General features: G+C 41.8%; 1 long non-coding RNA gene across 5 annotated transcripts in view; it reads right to left on the reverse strand.

Moving 5' to 3' along the window:
- The window catches only part of LOC106505747, a 616219-nt gene extending 613184 nt beyond the window's left edge, over positions 1 to 3035 (reverse strand). For 2 of the 5 annotated variants that reach the window (XR_002337756.1, XR_002337755.1), the window contains exon 1: positions 2672 to 3035. This is a non-coding gene — a long non-coding RNA (uncharacterized LOC106505747). The remainder of the gene's footprint in view (positions 1 to 2671) is intronic. The other 3 variants (XR_002337754.1, XR_002337753.1, XR_002337752.1) reach the window with 2 other exon arrangements.

Consider the following 21072-nt stretch of genomic DNA (forward strand, 5'->3'; position numbering starts at 1 on the left):
CCAGATTCTTAGCCCACTGAGTGAGGCCAGGAATCAAACCCACATCCTTGTGGATACTAGTTGGATTTGTTTCCAATGTGCCACAATTCAGCTTCCTTTCTATTTGCCAAAATTAGTCACATATCCACACCCATCTGGACAGGGAACAGGAGATAACATAGCAATTTTCCAGAGTCTACCTCTCAGTCACCCCAGTTCCTATGCATACCCTTTTCTTCCTTCACACAGAACAGGCTTACCTCTGCCCTAAAAGAGACAGGTTAAGGTCCCACATTGCTATGGCTCTCAGCGCAGAGTCCAAGATATCTGGATGTCTTCTTCTACCAGATCTGGATGTGTCTCCTGGCCAACAAGTTACCAGCTCATTCCCTCCCTCACATGCCACCTAACTCTACCCCATACCCTCAACAAACTCAGTGAGTAATGGTAAGACAAGACATACATAGGAGACGTTTCTTTTCAGAGAAGAGGCACAAAAGACACAGTAGCCACTGGTCCTTAGCAACACTGTAGTCTTTCTGGGCAGTAATCATAAAGGGGTTTGCCCTAGCAAGGGAGTATTTTCATGGTTAGACATCGGTTTTGCTTTCTGGGAGGCATTCCCTTGTCCGTTATCCCCTGAGCCTGCTGTTACAACAGGCAGATCGCTAGGTATGAGCAGAGAAGTCAGAGGCATAGGGCCAAGTGGCAGAAAACCACACAGCATGTAAACAGCAGGGTCCACGGACAGATAGAGAAAAGCAGGAACCTCCAGAGTGATAGGAAATGACACATTTTGGGGGCGCTAAGTGTCCTGGAGGCAAAGAAAGGTGGAAAAAGGCAGTAGTCTCCAACATCTGAATGTAACCTGCTGCTCATGATGCCCTCATTAGAATAAAATTAGCCACACAGGTAAGTACCCATTATATATGGTTGCCACGACACTTCCAGTCAAAGCTAAATAAGGACAAAATCCCTCCTCCCTTTGGGAAGGTGGAGCTGGAATGAAAATCCCAATTCCTCCTTCCTAAGGAATATTCCACCCCACTTGTACACCGCTCTGACTGGCTTGCCAAAGAAACACAGGGCAGCTGCTCACCTCTCTGCCCGCCTCCCTTTAAAAGGAGTATTTCTCACTTAAATCCTCACCTACTCTTTCAGTTTCCATCTTGTTCCTGAATTCCTTCTGTGACAAGACAAGAACATTTCTATGGAACACTGTGGCCTTACCTCAGTGGTTCTTCCTTGTCCGTTGTCCCCCAGGGCCACACCTGGGTTTGGAGACATTGCTTTCATGAGCCATCCTTTGAGGATGCTCGGTACTTTTTAGACAGCTTCCTACTGGCGCAGTTTTAGGATCCTGATGATAGCATTAGGAGTGAACAATCCCAGGCCTGTGGTTTGTTTGGCAATAAAATTTCCACCAATAAATGGTAGGTTTCTGGTCTACTTGATTCTGGTCTGATTTAATGTGTCAGTAACAACCCAGAATTCTTTACTGGGTGTTGTTTCTTAAGTTAGCTTAATTTCCTGGCTCTGGAGCTTGGCCATCACTCTCTCCCCACTTAAAAGTCAACACCCTTGAGGCCACCTGACACAGTAGACTTAATCTGATCTTTGTTGCTAGGACTAAGTCCCTTTGTTTAGTTGAGAATCTTCTACTGGGAGGACTTTGAAGAACACCCCTAGTAACTATTTTCTGCCTCTATGGAATTAATAACAGTTGATCTTTCCAACCACATGGGGTTCTATTGTCTTCCAGCTCTTCTTACAAACTGGCCAATTTTTGCCTGGGCTCATTTCTTTCCAGTAATCACCTGTGGTAAGCAGCAAAGAACAGCCAACATACAAACAATCTGGCTCCTTCTAACTGCTTTCTCTAGGGCTATGGATTAGATAAACATGGGGTCTATCTTCCAAAAATTGAGGAAGACAATCTTACCAGACATTGCCTTGACATCACAAAGTTCATCAACTTCACAACATCTGAAATTTCCATTTTATTCACTACCCACTGTCGACCTCTAGGGCAATGCCACCTATTTAAGGTTTTTGTAATGCTAAGTATTAATGCCTCCATTAATTAGAGTAAGAATGACACTGCAAAAATAAGGCACTAAAAATAAGTGATGGCAACAAGACTGACTTCTAATTCTCTCTCACGGAATGGCCTGAGTCTATGTTAGTGGGGTGGCTCCTCTCCAGGAGCTCAGGTTCTTTCCCCCTTGCATGACCCTTCATGTCTGAGGCTGAGTCAACACCACAATATACCATCCTACGGAGACAGGAAAAATGAAGTCCAGGGACAGGAGCTCCTTGTTTAAAAAGAGTACTTAGAGGTTATACCTATCAATACTACTTATGTCCCACTGGCTCAAATTTCACCCAATGGCCACAGAATGGCAGCTGTATGAGGGTTAAGAAAGAAGAGGAAACACCGGAGAATTTTGGTACCACTAGAAGTTTGGAAAGTTGACTAACCCCCATAGGAAAGTTGAACAACAACCCTACCAGCTGTATTGGTCTAAATATCCATCTTGGCTAGCTGAGAGTAAAGAAAGCAGTTCTCAAAGTGTGCCAACTTTACGACTTCATATACCTAGAGTAGCAGAAAGCTTGGTCATTACCAAGGTCCCTGCGCCCATGTCCCAAATCCCCATGACTGTTCCTTCACATCCCAAGTTACTCTTACCATTACTGATGAAGCCGGAAGTTGAAGGCATCTTCTTGTGACCAGAAGACTTCACCAACGTTTCCCCCACTTCACAGGCTGGCCAAACGCAGAGAGACTGAGGTTTGCACCCAAGAAGAGCCAAGCAAGGAGCTCACTGGCCTGAAGCACCAGCCCGGGGACTTATGGGATAAAGCTGAGGTGTGGTCAGCATGGAGAAGGGTAATTGGAAACAAGAGAAAGTTGAGATGATCACCATCCTGCACAGATGCAACTAAGTTACAAACCTCTCCATGGGACACAGGTACATGCTCAGGAAATAGCAGTTAGCATGATGGATGGAAGGCAGTTTGGGCTCTCTGACGTCAAAAGGTCACTGAGTGGCCATTGGTGCATGCCCCGGTTGGAGGGTCAGTGGTTTTAATTGGCCTTCACCAGCTGAAGCTTGAACTGGACACAGCTGACTCCAAGTTCCTAGAAAAGAACCTGGGCAAATAGCTTATCTAGGCTACTTGAGGCTCAGAGGACCTATAGGTTTTTGTAAAAACACTGAAAGCGAGCTTGATCAGTGAAGGCAGGTTACAGGTGTAATGGATCTAACTATGACTCTTTAGATGCTTTCAGAAGCTGATCACCCTCTGCCCTTCCCTTCCACATTGTCTGTGCTGCCAAAAAGCAGGGCTTTCTCTGCCTGCTGTCCTCCACCCGCTCCCAGATGGCTGGTGGCCACTCAGCCCCACTCCAAAACTCTCAGAGTCTTCTTCAGGCCTGGGAGTCTGGGTCCAGCCCCAGGGAGTAAGGAAGCCCTTCCCACACCGTGCCCAGGAGTTAGCTCTTCCCATGATAACTGAGAATGACAACACCTGCCCCCTTCAACCATTACCACAGGGTGCACTCTGGACCCCAGGGCCCCAGTATGGCAAAGACAAAAACATAGCCTGACATTGGCCCATTTCCCAAAGTCTGGGCTGTTGTATCATGTATGTGATAATTTTGTTACAAAGGCAAAGTTTTAAGTAAGCTCAGTGTCAGACTTGGGGGCAGGGGGGTGAAGCTTTAAGTAAAGGAAATTTCATTGACTCCTGATGTGGACCCTACATCCTATAAGATCAACTACTCACACTTTAAGTCAAACAATACTACTGTACGACATGCTTCTTTAGTGATCGAGCCCTCAGTAAATAATCTTAGATTAAGTTGTTGGTGGGTGTTATTGATTTATAACACAATCTTTGTTGAACATCTCTCTTAAGCAGCCAAATGGAGCATTTACTACCCTCCATTGCTATGACAGATGTGAAGACACAGAATCCACACAGGAAAAGAGTCCCACTGTTTAGTGAAATAAAAATACAAAATAGAGCTAAGTGCCCTCAGATTTCTGACGAATCACTCAACACTGGAAGCAGAAGCCTCTGAGAAGTGGCATTTGATCAGGTTCTAGAAGTAAAAGGGGTACAGGTAAACAGAGATGAGAGAAAACAGCCTCAAATGCAGAGAAAGCAACTTGTAAGGAAGATCGGGAGCAGCAAATCAAGCCATGCCACATCCCAGGAGGGACACTCTTTTCTTTGCAGTGGAAAAGTTATGCACCCGTGAGCAGTGGGAGATGAGGCTGGAAAAGCACACAGGGCTAAGCTCTGGAGTGATTGCACCTCTGTCAAGTTCGAACTCTACCCCTGTGGTGATGGGACATGAAGGCAGAGTGAGACAGACAGACCAAACATAAGAAACTTGAAATAATACAAGTACATGTAATTGTACTACTCAAACTTGGGGGTTTACTTCTTTACAACAAAGGGGAGCAAAAGTGTTCTTTTTCCTTTTACCTTTCTGAGGAGGTTCTGGGCTGGGCTGTCTAATCAAAGACAGATTCAGAGGATAAAAGCATACAAATGTATTTAAAAGAAGTCTGAAATCCTTCATAAGGAAATGAAGACCTGAAGAAGCCGTTACAGCTGTGGTGTTGTGCTAGGATGGATGAAGGGTAGAAATTTGCAGGAAATGTGATAGGATGAAAGCTATAAGATGAGGGTGACAAACTGGGGGAAATAGCAAGGTGTGTTCATTCAGATGCCCCTGGGCATTGCTTGTCTTAGAGATAGGATGCTCTTTTTCCTGCAGGTATGGGGAGGGCACCTCTCCCACAAGGGTCTTATAATCTGCTTCGGGGGAGATAGGGAAGTCAGAGAGTCCTTCTAGCACCTTTCATTTCTCACATTCCTTCAGCTTAAAACTTCCAATGCCAGGGTCCCCTATCTTGGTGTAGCATGTTGTGAACCCTGTCAATACCTTCCGAGTTTTATAATATTAAATTTCCCAAATGGCAGTTCTTCTGTAAACATAGGCTAATTTCCAACAGGAGCATTCTTGTTTTGTTGTTTGGAGGGACTCTGGGATTTGGCCCTTTACAGTTACTATGAGACACATATATACCTTCTGGAAAATGAAGATGCCATTTTTTTATTTTTATTATTTTTTTTTATTATTTATTTTTTTTTTTGTTGTTGTTGCTATTTTTGGCTTCCGGCATATGGAGTTCCAGGCTAGGGTTGAATCGAGCTGTAGCACAGCCTACACCAGAGCCACAGCAACGCGGATCCGAGCCGTGTCTGCAACCTACACACAGCTCACGCAACGCCGGATCGTAACCCACTGAGCAAGGCAGGACCGAACCGCAACTCATGGTCCTAGTCAATCGTTAACCACTGCGCCACGACGGAACTCGCATTTTAAATATTGTTTAAGTAATCACATGTCAGCACATTTAAACTTCTCAGTCAAAAAATAAGTATCTATCAGGTGCCAAGCCCAATGGTGGGTTCTGGGGCTACTAAAATAAGACTAGGGGGCTCCTGCATGGAGAGAGCTTCCATCTAATGGGGATAGAAAAGACCTTGATGGAAGGAATCACTAAGCAGGGCCAAGAGTACCGTAACACACCAAATGCTAGTGCCACCAAACATGTAGAAAGGCATCCAATCCTAACTAAGTGGTCAGAGAGGCTGTCTGAAAGAAGCTGGTTACATTACAACAAACAAAACTAGGTGGCTAAAAACACCACAATGTATTCTTCTGCAGTTTCAGAGGCCAGAGGCCAGAGGCCAGAGGCCCGAAATCAGTTTCACTGAGCTGAAATCAGAGTGGGCTGCACTCCCCTCTGGAGCATTAGATGGAAACTCCCTTCCTTGCTTCTTCCCGCTTCTGGAGGCTGCTGCCACCATCGGCCCGTGGTCCCATCACTCCATCGCCTCCTTCCATGGCCACACCCTCCTCTGTGTCCAATCTCCTTCTGCCTCCCTCTTATAAGGATACATAGGATGGCATTTTGCACCCACTTGGATGATCCAACATAATCTCCCCATCTCAATATCCTTAATTGTGTCTGCAAGTTCTGGGGGGTTTTCATATCAGGTAATATCCACCAGTACCAAGGGTTAGGACATGGCTGTCTTTGGGGAGTCATTATCTGGCCTACCACATAAGTCACTTTCCCAGTAGGGCTTCAAAGATAATTAATAGTTAGCCTATGTTCCTCTCTCTCTCTCTTGTTTTCTCTAGCTCTCTCTTGCTCTCTCCCTCTCTCTTGGTTTGAGTTAAGTCACCTATATTTGTGGAATATTTAACTGAGGTTAGGTGCATACTATGTGAAAACTGAATTACTTTTAAAATTGTAAATCCACTGTTTTAAACTGAATGTTTGTGTCTCCTCTAAATCCACGAGTTGAAACATAATTCCCAATGTGATATTTCGGAGGAGACTTCGGGAAACAATTAAGGCATGAAGGTAGACTCCTCATGAAAGGGATTAGTGCCCTTATAAAAGAGACCCCAGAGAGCTCCCACCACTGGGGGGGAAACAGCAAGATGACAGCCATCCATGACCAGGAAACAGCCCCATACAAGACACTGGGCCTGCTGGCATCTTGACTGAATATCACAGCCTCCAGCACTGTGAGAAATAAATGTTTGTTGTTTAAGCCGCCCTGTTCACGGTATGTTTGTTATAGGAGCTGGAACAGACTGAGACAGCCATCTAGCCCGTGTAAAAAGGAAACTGATGGCCTTAAATCATCAGTTCAGCCCTCTGCTTAGGCAGGAGTGCAAAGCAAACACAACAAGGAATGACAATCATGATCATAGTGATTCCAGCCCATTAGCTGCTCCACAGTCACTGGGCACTCACTCTGTCAGCTCCCAGGGGACTGGATAATTTAATATTCACCTCCACACAAGCACGCCCTGAAAAATCTATTTTTTAGCCAAGCTTTTACAATAATGAGGCCTGACACTGCCTCTTCCCTCAGATTTGAAGCTGTCCTCATCAATTTTCCCAGGCTCTGTGAATTTGCATCTTGCCTGTCTAATGAGTTTGCATACTTGTTTTTACCACGAAATCTGAATTCAGATCCATCTTTCTGGCTTTTGATAGGAAACATGTTTGTCATCAATATATTTTGTTTCCACTAAATACAAGATTCACTGTGGCAATTATCCACGGCCATAATCAGCTGAAGTGGCAGCGAAGTGTTTAAGTTAAAATAGGAAAGTTGTAGAGTTTCATTAATATGCACATAAACACGATACAAGTGCCTCCCCAGGAAGAGCCCTGCCTCAGCCAGCTGCCAGAGCCAGACTGCATGTACAAACAGACGAATGAGCCACATTAAGTGATTACCACATTTTCTAAAAAAAAAAAAGAACTTTATATGCTATAATATTGAACTTGATAATTAAAAACAACAAAATGTAATTCAAGAAGAAATAAAAACTTTTAAATGCATGCGAGTATGTACCGCTGTTTCTTTCCTTCTTTCTGGAAAGCGGTAAATGATGATATCGAAAAAAAAAAAAACGCTTGAAATAATTTCCCTTTTCCCCAATACAAATTGAAATTATTCTGTAGTTTGATTTGCGAGGAGGACTTTTTTTTTTTCTTTTTCACAGAAGCGGTAAACCGACATATGCAGAGTCTTTAAGAGGTAAGTGGAAAAAGGAACAGAGTTTTGGTTTGGTTTCCTTCACTCCATTATTTTTAATACCCCTATTTGGATATATACTTTGTCCATTTGGTTAGTCTGTTTAGTTAGTCTGGTGTGGGGACATTTAGAGGATCCTGAAGAAAGTAATAACGGATATGAACAATCCCCAAATAAGCACTGGAGTAAAAGTAGTGAAATAATTCTCACAGTGTGTGATAAACTCTAGGATTTGAGTAAGAATAACTGCACACTGACTCAGGAGTGAATGGCACACAGCTGTGGCCAGGGAACCTCCAGGGATATTAAGGGGCTTCCCCCACCCCATCTATTTTTTTCTCTGGATTCGACCTTTAAATATGTAGTCAGGTGTGTACTCATTGCCTTAGAAGAAGATTCGCTCTATTCCAAAATACGAACCCAGTAGAGAATTTCCAGCATTTGCTGAGGATTAAAAAGTAGAAAAGAATGTCCAAGCTTAATAGTTTGTGTTGGAGAAATACAGGGAGAGGAGGATTAGGACACCACCCTCCAGACCTGCAGGAGACAACCCGGGGCTTGAGGTGAAAAGAAAGAGGCAGCAAGCTCTTCCGTGACAGGAGCAGAGACCCTTGCCCTGTTCCTCAGTGAGGCAGGCAGAGTCAGAGGCAAGAAGATCCAGTCAGGCCTGCACAGTCTCTTTGTCCCTGAGAAGCAAGTGAGGAGCAGGAGAAGCCTGACAGGAGGGGACCAAAGAGGCAGGCACCGTAAGCTGCTCAAGAACAAAAAGACAAAAAAAAAAAAAAAAAAAAAAAGAAAAAGAAAACCTGTGAGCACCAAGCTCCAAGGGCCAAGCAGTCCTCCTCTTGCTTTGGATCCTGGAACTGTAGCTCAGTGCTGGGCTGGGGATGGGTTCTGGAGAAAAGTCCTGGAGAGTTCTGAGGTTAAATCTTTCTCCTGCTTTGGTGGATATAGAGCCCGAGCCAGATGTGAAGTTGAGTGTTAGAAAATAAAGTCTGGAGTTCCCGTCCTGGCACAGTGGTTAACGAATCCGACTAGGAACCATGAGGATGCGGGTTCGATCCCTGGCCTTGTTCCGTGGGTTAAGGATCTGGTGTTGCCGTGAGCTGTGGTGTAGGTCGCAGACGCGGCTCGGATCCCGCGTTGCTGTGGTTGTGGTGTAGGCCGGCAGCTGCAGTTCCGATTCGACCCCTAGCCTGGGAACCTCCATATGCTGCGGGAGCAGCCCTAGGAAAGGCCAAAAGACAAAAAAAAAAAGAAAAAAGAAAAAGAAAATAAAGTCTTATTTGTGTCATAGGTACACTCACTACATAATGAGACCTAAACAATTACTCATTAGTTCCTGGATGAATACAATGAAAGCACATGGAAAAAAATACCCAGAGAGGAATGTGGCTTTCCTGAGAAAATCATGTCAAGAGGTGGCCTGAAAGACTGTTAAAGGCAGAAGTGGGGGTGAAGATGGCATCTGAAGGAAAGGAAACAGGGCAAAGGACCAAAACACAAGCCTTGGGATAAAAGGACAGAAATTCTTTCATTGTGGTGGAAGCATAGTCTATGTGCAAAGGGGGAACACTGGAGATGTGAACTCTGGCCAGAACCCTAGAAGGCAATTAAAAGCCATTTGAAAGAATATGGATATTAGGCTAAGGCCAGTGATGAGCTCTGCTTCATCACTAAATGTCTGCTAGCCCAGATTTTAGGGGCTGTTCGGAGTAGAAGTCCCACCCTCATCTTGGTCAGGACATGTGGGTAACCTGCAGCCTGACTCTGGACCTTGTGCCTCCCAACGTGGCCTGTGCTCACAGACTAGACCCCTGCCCCTGCCCCCCAGCCCTGCCCCAGCCAAGGGCACCTTCCTTTACTTGCTCTGGTCTCTAACCTCACTACTCTTGAGTAGAGACACTGGCACTCCATAAAAGGGGCAAGCCCAAGAACTCCACACATACTATAACACTGCCCACAGACTGGTAAGAGGGACCCTTTCAAACCACCTTCGTGCACACCCAGGGGAACAAACTCATTTTAGGAAGCCTTGATTCTGCCCTACTTTTCTAAAAACAGCCAGTGAGATTTCAGCCAGTTTGCCATGGAAGGACCAAGGAGGCCCAGCAGGAATTCTAATTGTGTCTCTGAAGTAACAGCTGATTCACTTCTCTATCTCTTTCTAAAGCAGGCATCTCTTTCATGGAAAGAAGGAAACAAACATTTATCAAGCTGTTCCTGTGGGCGTTAAGCATATACATCATGCCACTGAATCCTTACAACAGCCCTAAAAGGTAGTACTATTATATCCACATCATAGATGGGAGAAAAGTGGGCATTCAGCAAATTAATTTTTTTTATGCAGTTGCCCAGCTGGAAAGAGGTTATCCACTTGCAAAACCAGATGAAATTATAAAAGCAAAATGCTGACATGCTCTCGCACGGATGTGCACTGTCTCCATAGAGCAGAACCCAGAAGAGCCCAGGGTTTAGATTCAAGACTCTTCTTCAGAGAGAGATGCAGCCTCTCCCTACTGCAGGAGGGGCCCCTCCTCCCTGTGTAAGCCTTTCTGGCACACCACAGAATCTGCCCCCAGTCACCCTGATGACACTCTGCATTTCCCCTAACACTTCCAGGAGACAAGAGCTCCTCTTTTTGAGAACCACTCCAGTCAAAGTGAAAAGGAGAGAGAGAAAGATTGGGTTCATTGTTGCTCAAGTATCAAAATCCGTATGTTTTTAAGCAGATCTTTCTTATAATGATTCAACTGACACTGACCTTCTCCATCTCTGTCGACACTGAACTGTCACTGTAAATGAACCATCACTGGACAGGTTTTCTGAGGTGAGCCCAGGGAGCAGAACTGCTAATAGTGTCCCAACAATTGGAAGCTGCAGGGAATGGGGAGAAGGATCTCAGACAGCTGTCACCTTGTCACAACCACCACGACCACATTAACTCATTACAAGGCCAAATGCTGATGCCTCCCAGAGTTTGTCAGTTAAGGTCATGGTCATACGGCCCAACCGCTGACACCCTTATAAGCAGGGTGCTGTGAACGGGAAAAGTACATTTTGGACAGAAGTCATTTCTTCTTTTCTGAGTGATTCTGTACATATTTTGTGATAGCCAGATAGGTGATGCAGATTATTTCTACGATACAAATTAAAAGAAAAAACAAGCACACAAAAAAATACACGCACAGAACTTTAAAGACTGAAAGATTTACCCAAGTTTATTTAAATCATTACTTTCAGAAATAATTAATTGGAGAAAATATTACGTAGGACCTGTCAACTTAAAAAATGCACAACCTGAAAGTTGAGAGTTAAGTTTTATTTGAGGCGAGGAGTACCCACTGTGGATCATCAGAAACAAATCTGACTAGCATCCATGAGGACGCAGGTTCAATCCCTGGCCTTGCTCACTGCGTTAAGGATCCAGCATTGCCATGAGCTGTAGGCTGCAGACTTGGCTCGGATCCCAAGTTGCTGTGGCTGTGGTGTAGGCCAGCAGCTACAGCTCTGATTTGACCCCTAGCCTAAGAACCTCCATATGCCATGGAGCCCTAAAAAGACAAAAAAAAAGTAGTTTTGTTTAGGGCAAAATTAGGATTTAAGCCTGGAGACAGCATCTCAGGTAGCCCTAAGAAACCATTCTGAGGAGGAGAGGGGGGAAGCTAGGATATGAGTTTTTGCAACAAAGGGAAGTTAGTAGGAACCAAAGATTTACAGACAACAAGATTTATAGAAGAAAACCAGTTTCTGTGGGAAGATGTAAAGGTCTGGGCTTATTGGAATCACTCCTTTGATATGAATCACAGCTGTGGGCCAGTCTGTTTCTTTCCTGAGTTCTCTCAGGGCTCACTGACCCACACTTGGGAGTGCCTGTTCTTACAGATGACCATGACATCTTTTGTTTTGTCCGCTTAACTACAGCCCAGGAAGCAGTATTTCAGACAGCTCTGAAATATTGCCCCAAAGAGGAAAGGGGAAATATCAAGATATAAACAATAAAGCTGAAGGGGGAGGAACCTGCAGCCATGCACACATTTTACAAAAGTTTGTTGCTAGTCTCATGAAGGTTATTACTAGTCACGAGGAGCAGACACCACCATAAAGGGTTTTAGCGTTTTTCTAGGTATGAGGAGATGCAAGAAGTGGGCTCATAAAATTTTCTCATGAAAATATCTAATTATCCGAAGACCTGCTCTTCCAGTTTCCCCAGAGCACAGAGTGCCTCACTCGTGGTCTCCATCCTGAGCTCTGCTCAGGGGGTACTGCAGGTCGACAGCTGCAGTGGCTTATGTTTTACTCTATGTAAAGGCTGATGGCAAGTGCCAGATTTCAGTTTACAGCTCTAGTCTCTGTTCTCCAGAACTCACGTTCTGTCTTGTATCCCTGTCTTCATATTTATTAACAAAATATTAAATATTTATCTATTTTCACCTGTTAAACTTTGGTTAGGTCACTTATCTTCTACTGGCCTCAGTCTTTCCATCTATTTAAAAAAAAAAAAGCATTAAGTTCAAAAGTTGTCTCTATATTCCTTCCAAATTCTAAAATTCTTGTGTCAAGATCATCAGAGTATAACCTCTCATCTTAACCCTCTCATCAAAACACTTCAAATTTTTTTTTTTTTTTTTTTTGGCTTTTGTCTTTTTTTGCTGTTGTTGTTGTTGTTGCTATTTCTTGGGCCGCTCCCGCGGCATATGGAGGTTCCCAGGCTAGGGGTTGAATCGGAGCTGTAGCCATCGGCCTACGCCAGAGCCACAGCAACGCGGGATCCGAGCCGCATCTGCAACCTACACCACAGCTCACGGCAACACCGGATCGTTAACCCATTGAGCAAGGGCAGGGACCGAACCCGCAACCTCATGGTTCCTAGTCGGATTCGTTAACCACTGCGCCACGACGGGAACTCCCACTTCAAAATTTTTAACATTAACTCTTCTTAGGTCTTTAAACTCAATCTTGGCGTACCATGTAGTTTTATAATCTCAAATATTTATGCAAAATGTATTTTTAATTTCATCCTTAATGTATTGCCATTATTTTGTAATTTACTGTTCTCATTGTTTTAGTAAATGCACAGAGAAGCATCTCATGGAGGCTGCTTTGAAGTCCCAGAGGTAATTAGGTTAACCTAACTTGATGATAAGCATGATCCGTTTTTTTTCCCCATTATCAAAGTTTTTAAGAAGTTGGCTAATGACTTTGAATAACCGATAACTAAGGATAATAGAGAGAGACTGATGATGACAAGGTTTGGATCTACAGGAACACAAAATTCTACTGAATTTGTGTAACAGTAACCTCTAGAAAGTATAACCTAGTAAATCTGGATCCAAATTGACTCAACAGTTTGAGAAGCAAAATCATTATGTACTTACATACATTTTTTTCCTAAAAAGTTAAGCAGTACCATAATCCCAGAACCTTTATCATTCCCTGACAAATAACAGTATTTAACATCTGCAAAATGTGTCACAACTTTGCATGATTTGAGTTAATCCCCAGAGCAATCCTGTTAAATCGAGACTGTGGTTCTCCTGTTGCAAATGAGGGAGTGATTTCTGAGAGGTTCGGTAAAATGCACAAAGCTCCACTCCAACCCAGACGCTCCTTCCTCTCCACACCACTCAAAGCCCACAGCCCAGCAGACTGAGAGCTGACCCAGCCTGGCCCTGAGTTGGTGCAGGCATGAACATCTGACTGAGCAGACAGGAAATCTCTACCCATATGAAAACAGCAAACCTTAGACCTTACAGAATAATCATGAGTTGCCATGTTTACTTCACTTATTTATTTGTTCTTTCATCATTTAACTAAAAAGAGTTTTAAAGACCTACCTTGCAGGGTCCTCTCCTACATGCAAGTGATACAAAGTAAGTTTTAGTCCAATTGATTAATTCGTTCATTCAAAATAGGTGGTGAGTTCTGCAAATACAAAATGAAAAAGAATGAACTTTGCTTGGGAGGAACTTGGGGTTTTATAATGGCTGCTTCCACAGCTGTCACGTTAAGGTGTGTAATGGACACAGCATTGGAATGCTTCACTGAGAAGTGTGTGGCTCTAAGGAGCATCTTCACCAACTTGCTTCCTTAGTACAAAGCCATGATGATTCAAGGAACCTCAAAGCATTCCGTTCCGGCTTACTGAGATGTTTCCTATTTTCCTTCAGTTACATCTGAGTATTCAAGAAGTAATCTTCATGTTAAAGAACTCTAATTTCATTTTGGAACACAGTATGGATAGCGATGCAACACCATTTCAGACTACTTGTCTAAAATGCTGTCATTACCTGTCAAGAAGCAATTTTAGAGAATTTCTTTTAAGAGAATGTAAGGAATTTGTGAAAATGTCATCAAGTTTCAATAGACTTTAACGGGAAATTTTTCAGCGAGTTGAGATTAAAACCTCCCTGGATCTTTCTAACTACAACTGTTTACCTAAAATGTGTCAAAATCAACTGATTGCCACAGTATCATTTACATTTGGGCTTTTATTACAGTTTGCCGTTGAAAATTTTTAAGGAAGTTTAATTTGTCATAGGATTGCTAAGAGAGACATACATAAAAAACAACTTTTATTCTTTTCTTTTTTTGGCCATGCTCATGGCATGCAGAAGTTCCCAGGCCAGGGATCAAACCCTTGCCACAGCAGACACTGGAGCTGCTGCAGTGACAATGCTGGATCCTTAACCTGCTACACCATAGGAGAACTCCAAAAAAACAACTCTTATTCTTATTCTTCCACAGTTAAATGTGGAAACAGTTTACTTAGGCAAAATAAATGATCTGCAGGTAAATTCATTGCAAAGTACCAGGTATGAATGTCATTTGATAAAGTGACAGAAAGCTAGAATTTTAAGTTAAAAATAAAAATTTCTGACTCTGAGTCACCCTCCAGCCTACCCCAATTCCACAGGGACAAAGACAAAAGTGCCCTTCTCTCCTGGGTGGTACTGCAGCTCCCGTCCCCTCAAATATGCCGAAGCATGGGGAGAGATGAGTTTTTCAGATAATTCTTTGTTCTACAAAAAAGAGAACTTTTCCCCTAAGTTTATGGTCTCTTTAGAACTAGGGATTCTTGATAGGGATGAAGTAGGATAGTTACACAGGGAGTTGTAGACATCCCAATAAGGGACCATAAGTAGAGGGGGAAACCTAGAGAATTTTAGATCACTGTAAGGTTAATAATTGCTCAGGAGGACCATCAGAATGAGGCAGTCCTGCTTGACTAGTGGAGGTGCAAGATATGCCTCAGGTCATTGGGCAGGGGATTGGGTGAGGCCTGCATTCAGGTTCAGACCAAGGGCAGGAGTTAAGAATCACCCTTCTGCTGATTTGAATCAGTACCATGACAGTCCTAGTTCGAAATTATAGGGTCAAATACTCTCTTACCAGGTACCAAAGAGGAGTCACTACTCAAAGAGAGAGGAAGAAGTGGTGCTTTCCCACCCCCACTGCCCTTGGATTATAAGACTGTGGCCCACCTAATCCTCAAGGCAGAGCCTCCTTGCCTGCCTGCTTGCATCGCTCATATGCGTCCTATCTTAATAAATAAATCTATTTCTTGCCTATCTTGCTGAATTCCTTCTGGGCTGAGACACAAAGAACCAGAACCTCATTAAGTCCAGACTCTGGGTGAGTTATTAGAATTTAAAAACTGGGGGTTCAAGTCCCAATCTGGGTTCCGGCTAGGTGCAAGTCCTAAGTGCTGTCAGTTTCATTCTCTGCTCCTTAGGCTCTTCTTGGAAAGAAGATGTGAATCTGTTTAGCTGCACAGTTCCCATCTGCCTGGACACAGCTGGGCAACATGATCATATTGTCTGGAAGCAGGAAGTGGTCTTCTCTGCTCTCAGACCCATAGACTTTTCATTCTTTTAGTCCCTTTCTCTCCACCTGTTCCCCAGTCCCTGCCACGAGCCACGAAGTCTACAGAAAATCTTTCTTCATGTTTCCTTGTAATACTCTATGACCCCAAATCCAGTAAGTTCTCTTAAAAATTTGAGCTTATGAGTAACAAAACTCTGAAAGACCTAGAAAATATTTCTTTTTTCTGCCCTAATGTATGCCTTTCCTGAGACGAAGAAAATAGAGCTAGCTATCTGCTACAATGAAAGAAGAGGTGGACAAAGCTTAGCATCACTAAATATTATCCAATAGTAACAACAGCATTAGTAGGAGGATTGATTTCTAACCCTGTATTCCTCAACATTTTGTTTCCATAAAAATAAATATTTTTAAAAAGAGATAGGATAGGGTTGGTAAGCAGAATTAATGATACCCAAAACATATCCACATTCAAATCCCCATAAGCAGTGATTTCAGTATGCTACCTGCAAAGAGGCATGAATGTTGCAGACAGAATTAAAGTTGCTTATCAGATGACCTTAAAATAGAGCAATTACATTGACTAATTTAAGTAGGCCCAATGTAAGTAGTCTTTTTAAAGTGTAAGATAAAACTTCTGGTTTCTAGTCCAACATGTAAGGGGCTTGGAAGTTATGGCTCTATCCTAACAAGTAAAAAGCTGAATAGACTGAAAGAAAAATAATAAAAAGGATAAAATCTCTGCCTCTAAGATAGAGCGACAGGGTGACTATGATAGTTACAGCTTAAAAAATAGACAAAAAGGAGGAAAAACAATCATGGGACCCAGTGCCTGGGTAGGAAAGCCTGAACTGTAATTGAGAAGAGGATTGAGAGTTAAAAATTCCAGGGGGGACCCAGTCATAGGGGATCCCCACACTTTGGGTGTTTTATCTAAAGGAGCTCAACTAGGTTCCCACAGAAAAAGTCTGAGAAAATTTCCCTGTGCTTCTGGCAGGGAGAGGGGAATAGGAACCATTCTGAAATATGGCAGAGCACTCTGTTCTTCTTAACAAGGCCTGCCCTCAAGAGAAACTAGTTAATCAGAGACTAAGCTTCTCAGGGAAGGAAAATACCCAACTCAAGTCCTCTCCAGCCATCCTGTCCCCACTGAGTGGGTAAGACAAAACAGGCTCATTAAAGATCTGAGATACAATCAAAGGTTTGTAGAACATGTGCCCCTCCTCCCACACCTCACCCACATTACTAAAGGCCCTTTTAGAGCAGGTCCCTACCCAGTGCACCATGTCTGGCTATGAAGAAAAAACCACAAGGCCTACCTAAAAGCAGAAAACTCAATTTGAAGAGGTATTACAATCAGACATGGCAGGGATTTTGGAACTGTCAGATTTGAGAATTTAAAATAACCTTGATTAATATGCTAAGAACTCTAATAAAGTAGACAAAGTGCAAGAATAGAAGGATAATGTAAGTGGAGATGAAGGAGATTCTCAAAAAGGAATGAAAAGAAATGCTGGAGCTCAGAAATAAAGAATGTCTTTGAGGAGTTGCCGTTGTGGCACAGTGGAAACGAATCCATGAGGATGCAGGTTTGATCCCTGGCCTCACTCAGTGGGTCAGGGATCCAGTGTGCCAGTGAACTGTGGCTGTGGTCAGCAGCTGTAGCTCTGATTCAACCCCTAGCCTGGGAACTTCCATATGCTGCAGTGTGGCCCTAAAAAGAAAAGAAAAAAAAAATCTTTGATAGGCTTAGTAGAGTGGACACACCTGGGGAAAAAGTCTCTGAGCTTGAATATATCTCAGTAAAAGTAAAAATATACAAAACTGAAGAGCAAAGAGAAGACTGAAAAGAAACAGAAGAGAATATACAAGGGCTGTAGGACAACTACAAAACTTGTAACATACATGTAGTAAGAGTATCAGGAAGAGAAGAAAATTAGAAAGAAATAGAAGAAATATTCCGAGGAAATGACTGAGATTCCCCCAAATTAATATTAGATACCAAGCCACAGATTCAGGAAACTCAGGGAACATGAAAGCAGATAAATGCCAAAAACAAAAACAAAAAACAAATTAACAAAAAACCCTACATCTAGGTAGATGATTTGCAAACAACAGAAAATCAAAGATCAAGAAAAAATCCTGGAAGAAGCCAGAGGGCAATTATGCCCTACCTACAGAGGAACAAAGACAATAATTAAATGCAACTTCTCAGAAATGATGCAAAGAAGAATAAAAAGGAATGAAATATTTAGTGTTGAAAGGGAAAAAAACAAAAAAAAAAAACAAAAAAAAAAAACTATAATTCTGTGCCCTGCAAAATAATCCTTCCAAAATGAAGTGGAAATAAATACTTTGCCACACAAACAAAACTGCGGGGTTTTGTTGCCAATATACTTGACTGCAAGAAATGTTGAAAAAAATTATTTGGAGAGAAGAAAATTGATATAGGCCAGAAGCTCAGATCTGCATGGGAAGGAAGAGTATCAGAAATGCAATAAATGTGAGCTCCCGTCATGGCTCAGAGGTAACTAACCCGACCAGCATCCAAGAGGAGGTGTGTTCAATCCCTGGCCTCTCTCAGTGGGTTAAGGATTCAGGGTTGCCGTGAGCTGTGATGTATGTCACAGACATGGCTTGGATCCTGTGATGCTGTGGCTGTGGTGTAGGCTGGCAGCTGCAGCTCTGATTTGACCCCTACCTGGGAACTTCCATATGCCTTGGTTGCAGCCCTGAAAAGACACACACACACACACACACACACACACACACACACAAAACAAAGACAAAAAAAAGAAACATAATAAGTGAAGGTAAAATAAAAACTTTAATTTTTCTTATTTTTAGTTGGTCTAACAGATGTTTGTTCAATAAAAATAGCAACAATATATTCAATTAGATACACTCACATAGTATCATATATATGCGTGCGCGCACACACACACACACACACACAATCCTTAAACAATATGGGTTTGAATTGCACAGGTCCACTCATATGTGGATCTTTTTCACTAAACGCATACTGTAGGACTACATGATCCACAGTTGGTTGATTCCACAGAAGAACCACAGTTACAGAGAGCTGAATGTAAAGTTATATGTGGACTGCACGGGGGGTTAGCACCCCTATCCCCTGAATTGTTCAAGGGTCAACAATGTGTGTATTTATGCTTACTGTATACATGCTTATATATAAGTAAGATGAACCACAGAATGATACCAGGAATTGGAGTGAGGATTTAGGGTTATTTTATTGTAAGGTACTCATGCTGCTTGTGAAGTGGTACAGTGTTATTTGAGGGTGTACTTGAACTTGTTGTAAAGGTGTGTTGCAAATTCCAGGGCAACCACTGAAAAAAAAAATTAAAAAAAAAAGTACAGTCATCCCCTGGCACCTGTGCAGAATTGGTTCCAGGACCCCCTGCAGATACCAAAATTTCAAGGATGCTTAAGTCTCTCTTTAAAAATGGCATAGTATATGCATATAACCTATGCACATTCTCCTGTATACTTTATTAATTTATTTTTGGCCAAAGTGTGCAACAGCTTGAAGCGGGACAATTCCCTGACCAGGGATTGAACCTAGGCCACAACAGTTAAAGCACCAGATCCTAATCACTAGGCCACCATGGTAATCCCATCCTGTATACTTTAAATCAACTCTAGATTACTTATAATACCTAATGCAATGTTAACTGCTATATAAATAGTTGGCATACAGTAAATTCGGGTTTTGTTTTTTGGAAATTTGTGGAATTGCTTTTTGAATAGTTCTGACCTACAGTTGGTTGAATCCTTGAATGTGAAACCCTTGGATGAGAAAGGCTGACTGTATAAGTGATATGCTAAATAAAACCACAAACGGCAGAGTAGGAGTGGAAAACAAAAGTAGGAACAAAGAACAAGAGCAACAAACAAATAATAATGAATATGGAAGATAATAATCCAACTATATCAATAATCACTTTGAATGTTAATGGCCTAATGGCACCGATTAAAAGATACAGATTTTACACAAGGAACAAAAAGCAAAAATAAATAAGTAGTACTATATCAAACTAAAACGTTCTCCACAGCAACTGAAACTATTGCAAAATGAAAAGAAAACCTATGGAATGGGAGAAAATATTTGCAAATCATATATCCAATATGAGATTAATATTCAAAATATATAATGAATTCCAGGGCAACCACAGTAAAACAAAACAAAAGTATTTAAAAATGGGCAAAAAATTTGAATAGGCATTTCTCCAAATAAGACCTACCAATGGCCAATGAGTATTTGAAAATGTGATCAACATCACTAATCTTCAAGGAAATGCATATCTAAATCACAGTGAGGTATCATTTCACATCTGTTAGGATGGCTGTTATCAAAAAGTCAAAACATAAGGGTTAACAGGATGTGAAGAAAAGAGAACTCTTTACACTGTAGGTGGGAATGTAAATTGGTATGGCGATTATGGAAAACACTGTGAAGGTATCTCAAAAAATTAAATGTAAGAGTACTATATAATCCAGCAATTCCACTTCTGGATATATATCCAAGGGAAATAAAATCACTATCTCAAAGAGATATTTGCACTCCTATGTTCATTGCTGCATTATTCACATTATTTTCATTGATATGGAAATAGGTGTCTGTAGCTGAATGAATAAAGAGCATGTAATATGTATTATATTTATGTGATCTCACTTATACATGGAATCTTAAAAAAAAATAAAGTCAAACTCATAGTAACAGAGAGTAGAATGGCATTTACCAGGGATGGGGGAATAGAGAAAAAGGGGGGATTCTGGTCAAAGGGTACACTTCCAGGCTGAATTTTTTTTTTTTTTTTTTTTTTGTAGAAGGCCAACAGCACAGAAGAAAAAATTAACCTTATTCTCTGTACTATAATTTATTAGTGTTACAATGGGAAGAACTTCAAAAGAGCTAATTTCTTCGATTCCATTGTTATAATATGGTTTTGAAAAGAGTCACTGAGATGATGAGGATGTCAAAAATCAAGAGAATGATCACCATAGGAGGATAAAAGGATCATAAATATGTTTTCCTGTTCATTCTTATAATATTCACAAGAAATGAAAAATCTTGGGAGGAAATGTTATTTTTAATATTACTGACAATGGATACAAAAGGATTGTCAACACTGAGATCTTTAAAAGTTATTTTATGGGAAAAAAATTTTCTTTGCCAAACCCATTGCTTGCACACACAAGGAACACTGAATAGGGCTAGCAGTGGGTGAGGGCATACTGGAGTAAATTAAGAAAAGTGGTACTGGATGCTTTATCCATTATCAACACAATAATCAAGGATCTTAGACAAATTTCCACAAATCAGTGCACATCATTTTTAGCAGTGTTATTAATGTTTCAGAGTAATCCCCTGAATAATAGCTTATTTGCAAGCTTTACAATGACAGTGAAGAAAAAATAATATTCTCACAGATGTGCTCTGTTTTTTTCATTTTAACTAATACACTTTATTTAGCCTCTCCAATTATATCCTCTTTCACTAGAACCTGATTTTTTCAGTCTTTAGGTGATTCTTAGCCTAAACCAGGTTGAAATTTGGCTTTAGTATTTCCTATTAAGAAGTCAGATTTTTCA

The sequence above is a fragment of the Sus scrofa genome, chromosome 13 (genome assembly GCF_000003025.6).
Source record: "Sus scrofa isolate TJ Tabasco breed Duroc chromosome 13, Sscrofa11.1, whole genome shotgun sequence".
In the NCBI taxonomy this organism is placed as follows: domain Eukaryota; kingdom Metazoa; phylum Chordata; class Mammalia; order Artiodactyla; family Suidae; genus Sus; species Sus scrofa.